Raw genomic sequence first — 5,450 nt, 5'->3', positions numbered from 1 at the left:
CGAGGGGCGGAGGGAGGGCGGGGAGCTCTGGGGCTCGCTCCGCCCCTGCCTCCCTCCGTCCCCCCCCGCCGCTGGGCGGGAAATGTGCGATGAGGGAAGAGGGCGGCCCGCGGCCCCTCGGGCTCGTCATAGTGCTCCCGCCCGCACGTACACGGTTGTACCAGCTCAAGGGTTCCAGCACAAGCAGCAGCGTTTTTTGCAGCAAAAACGCTGCAAAATACCTAGTTTGGACACTTGGGCTCATTCTGGTCCCCCCCATCCTAGTCTAGCGCTGGAAGCCTCAGTTGAAGGTGTATGAAGAGCATCCCAACCTAAGGGGAGTCTGAAAGAGCTTGGCTACTTGGCCTAACAGAATAAACATTAGAAGAGGAAACGTCTAGGTTTTTTTGCTCCATAATGGCTTCATAAATAAATCAGTAGAGTTAATGGAAAAGTACACAGGTGGTCTAAGAGTAAATGGATAGAAAATGTCACCAGTCTCTCTCTCCACAAGAGAGCTGTAGTGAAAAGGAATTTCAGCTGCCACTGAATTGAGTCTTGCTTTCCTGGTGCAGACTCAGCCAATACACAGCCTTACAGCAAAAACTTTGTAGCCTTGCTCACAGAGCAGTTAATAAAGCTAATGCGCTACAGTGTCTGACCATGGACTAGTGTTTGAAAAAGGTCTACATGCTACCAGGACCTGCATATGTAAAGACTGCTGGATTGTGTTACAGGTTCATTGCGTCGCAGAGTAAGTGGTGTGGGAAGGGACCTCTTGCTCAAAGCAGGCTCATCCATGAACTCAGACCAGGTTACTCAGGTCTTTGAAGACCTCCAAGGATAGAAACTGGACAATGTCTCCAGGGAGCCTGGCCTAGAGCCTAACTGTCCTCACAGGGAGGAAGATCTTCCCTTCTAAACACTGAGCTGTTCTCATTTCACTTTGTGCCTGCTGTCTTTTATCATCCCACCAAACCCCACTACGAGAAGCCTGATCCTATTTCCTTTGTAAACTCTGTAGGTACCAGCAAGGTGGAGGCCTCCTTTTAAGTCTCCCCAGTTATCTTCTCCCAGTTGGCAAGTTCAGTTTCCTCAGCCCCTCTTCACAGAGCAAGTGCTCCAGCCATGGTGGCCATCTGCTGAACTCTCCAGTTTATCCATTATTTCCAGGCATTGGGGAGCCCAGAACCGGACTAGTGTACAGATACAGTCTAGCTTGTGCAGAGTAGAATGGGATAATCTCCATCTCCTGGCCACGCTCCTGTTAATACAGCCCAGGATGCTGCTGGCCCGTGCTCAGATTGCTCTCTGCCAAGACCCCCGTGTCCTCTCAGCACAGCTGCTCCCTGTGGTTGCAAGGGACTATCCCTTCCAATATGCAATACTTCATGTTTGTCCCTGTTGAATTTCATGAAGTCCCTGCCATCCCATTCCTCCAGCCTCTCTAAATGGCAGGCATACAAGGTGGTCCTCCACAGTTTGTGGGAAATACTGGAAAATACTGGAACAGGCAGAGCCTGAACATACTTTACCCTCATCTGGAATAAGGGAAGTAAATATTGCTGAAGGTCACTGCATCCCAGTGATGTTATACTGCCAAGTAGTACAGCCTTTGATTCCATTTTTCTCCTCATACCGTCATCCTTACACCTTTATCTAATGAAGTAGCATTCTCTTTTATCCCTAATCAGAATATGCAAGCAGTATCTGTACTCATTACTGAATACAATACCTGGATAGATGACATACATCTATGAATGAAAATCAGTGCTACCCTAAGCTCTCACTGCCTACCAATAGGTTCCTAATAATATCCAGCATTGTTGCTGTCTGAGGTCTCAACGAGTTACACTTATTTTCTTACATGAGTATCATACTAAATGGTGTATTTGTATATTAAGACCATACACGAATTAGAACCACTCAAAAAGTAACGCCAACACTCTACTTGTCATTAATACATGTGAAAAGTTAGTGCCAATGGTCCAAAATTCAAGGTAATTGAGGAAGAGATGTGTTTGTTCTTCCTGAAGCAATAAGAAAAGAAGCTACTTGTGGCAGACTTGGCTTTCATAAATGCATCCTGCATAGGTATAATTTATATAGTGTGTCATACTGTTCAGAGTTGTGTAGGAAGAAAGAGGAGGCCACAGAGAAAAAGCAGGTAATAGCTTGCTGGTTCGACAATGAACATGGGCAAATAGATTCTGCTTTGACTTGCATGCACAGCACAGCAGATCCAACTGTTTATCCATGATGAGACACAACAGTGAAATTCATTCTTCAGGTGTGCACTGGTCTCCCTGAAAATGGAGTAAGTAGAATAGAGCTGTGAAGAAGGCTTAAAAGCTTTGACTTTAGTATGACTGGCTGATAATAATAAAGAGGTGAGAGCCTCAGGTTATTTCACACATTTTGATAGATAAACCATTAGGCACACACCTGAGAAAGCCATTGCTCTTTGGAAGATACAGACACTCCTTAGGTCTAGTTCACCTCCTGCAGGGACATCTGAGACAGTGACCATAAACACAAATCCAGAGATCTGCCTCATTTACATCAACAAGAAAATGAGTGTTGCCTATTATTTGGAAGCTAGCTCTACCCCAACTATAATTTCTTCTACAAATGACCTTGTTTGAGAGGTTTTGAAGCTGTATCAAAGTTCCTGTTTGTTAAAATGGAGTCTTGAATAGTCCATGACTTTGCACACTGATTTTTACCTTGCTTGAAGGAACTGCAAAGGAGCGGCAAAAGACATCTGAGTCAAGAAATACTTTTGCCCAAGACAATTTAAATGTTTGGTGGTTGGGGGGGGGGGGGTTGTTTTGTTTTTTTTTAATTCTATGACATTTGTATTGGTTTCAGTATTAAAAGGCTTTTTGATATCAACACTGATTAGTATCAGAAGAGCAAAAACATAGCAGAAAAATATATGCATTTAACTTACTAGAAAAAAACTTTTAATTAGTGTTATATCAATACATACACAATAAATATTTAAATTACATCAATACAGTCCACTTAGATGGTGTTCTATAAATAGCACAAAACCTCAGAGACTAGAAGCAGACTTGCTATATAATATTAATAGACTAAAAGATAACTCAGCTGAATTGCATTATTAGGTGTTTGCTCTAGACACTGTAGCTCTTTTTCCATGAGTAAGGAAGCTCTTCATAATAATCCTGAAATTTTGAAAATCATCTACTGCATGAGCCAGAAATCATTTCTGGCATAACTCCAAGGACTAAGGGGAAGCTGAGTAATTTTTAAATGATGACATCAAATCCAGTTCTGCTGCACATCTAAAATGGTCGGTTTAGTACATCCAGAAGTTTTATGCCACCTGATGGAGCAATCTTCAGGTCACACGCAGGAGAATATAATTAAAGAACACAAAGGCAATAAATATTTAAGAGGCAGAAGTTTAACAGACGAATATTTAACAGACGAAGTTCAGTGGTTTTAATTTATTTAAGGTAAAATGCATACTTGCTTCATTATATAGATGTAATTAGCTCAGTTTTAAACTAACATTATAAAATAATTCTTAAAAAAAACATATTATGGACTCTATCATATAATAAACTATTAGCAAATTTAGATTATTTTATTATTTCCACTTTTTTTCTTTACTGGTTCTTGTCTAGGACACAATATTGGACTGGTTTAGCATGAAAAAGGTACTATATCTTAATTAAGACAGACTGGTGCTGTAATTCAGGTAGATATCATTTACAAGCTAAGAAATCATGATTTAAAATCATCAGTGGAGGTTCAGCTGGGTTCTGACTTTTCCTGGGACACATCCCCATTTTGGAGGGCACAGAACACCCCAGGACTGGGGCTGTTACCTGAGCTTTGCTTACAGCACAGCTTTAAACAGCCAAGCCACATGGAGGCAGGGATCCTTCAGAGGGTAATCCAAGAGACAGCTCTGGGGCTCTGTACTAGACAGGCACAAACACATTTGGAGGACTGAGAGTTCAGTATGTATTTCTTAAAGCAGCATGAGAAATGTCATTATTATAGAGTTCACATACACACACTGCATTTAGCTCCCACTAACCTCACTTTTTAGTTTAATTTCATTTCAGGCATCCAAATGAATCTCTTCCACGACCAAGACAAAGCGCTTACAATGTACTGCCGCTGGGAGCACTGATCTGGGTGCAGGTTGGAGCCCAGACCTTATGTCAGAGCCAGAGCACTGAACCATCTAAAGCCAAACCTAGGAAGCATTTCATTGCTTTTCTGATGCTACTATTCTCATGAAAAAGAGCTACAAGTCAAAAATCAAGTGCTCAGCAGGAAAATGGTGCTGCAGAAAACAGACAGGCCAAGTGGATGAATACAGATCACATTAGCACAACCTCTAACAATGACAATGCTCTGCAGGATTTAAAAATCCCAGAGAACTGTGCTTCAGCTGTCCACTGAACCACCTGTCCATAAAGGACACTGCCTATTAACTCTTGCAATTTTATAACTGAAATCTTACATTCTTCAGGAGAGTAAACAGCTCTTGATTATTTATTTTATTCTACTGTAACTGGGGCATTTTGTAAAACATGTTTTTCTTGAATACTTGAGGGTTTGTACCTGTAACATCCAACTTCTTTAAAGATTTAGGAATTTATCCTAAAAACAAAACTCTCCAGTGCTTTAATCTTACAGAAGTCTTTTATCAGTGACAACACAGCACTGCTACGTTACCTACACTGTTCATCTGTTTTTTTAAAAACTCTTCTACTATTCTGAGAATCTTTTGATTAAAGTTTCTAAATATATTCTAAAATCTATACTTCTGCCATTTCTGACTTTGACTCTTTTGGTCTGGTTATACTGAATATAGTCTTTTCTAGTCACCTGTTCAGAACATAAACATAGCCCCAGAATAGACTGGGCTTTTCAGATAAGGGTTGCCTTTGACTCAAACCTCCTAAAATCATTTGGCACTTCTCCTTGCCTTTTTTTCAGCAGAGAGCAGGGCAGGGCCCCCCAGCCAGAGCCCACCCAGCTGGACCTGAGCAGGGAGAAGAAGGACCACTGCAGAAGGGCAGCCCTGAGGCTGTGCTGGGAACACATCTCAGGCTCCAGCAACAGCAACCACAGCCAGGCACACCTACAACAAAAAGAAAGCTCTAAAATTGAGCTAAGAGATCAGCCTACAGGTCAGGGCCTTCAACAAGGCACAGACGGCACAACAAAGACACAACAGACAGACAGAGCTAAAACAAGGTTCAAATAAGGACTGCTAGCTGATGGCTGAGCTTAAATGGGTCCCTGAGCAGGGGGTGGGTGAGGGCCCAGGTGAGGCTGGTCAGGGCTGTTGTTGGTGCTCTCAGTATATAAACTCTTACAGTTGCCTGAGCCCCTTGGTTATACGGGGAAGCTCCTTGCATGGGATAATACTTGAAGTACACACAGGCTTTTTATAATTTATGAGGGTTACTGATCTATTT

The sequence above is a fragment of the Corvus moneduloides genome, chromosome 9 (assembly GCF_009650955.1).
Source record: "Corvus moneduloides isolate bCorMon1 chromosome 9, bCorMon1.pri, whole genome shotgun sequence".
Taxonomy (NCBI): domain Eukaryota; kingdom Metazoa; phylum Chordata; class Aves; order Passeriformes; family Corvidae; genus Corvus; species Corvus moneduloides.
Note: the sequence above shows the minus strand (reverse complement) of the source record.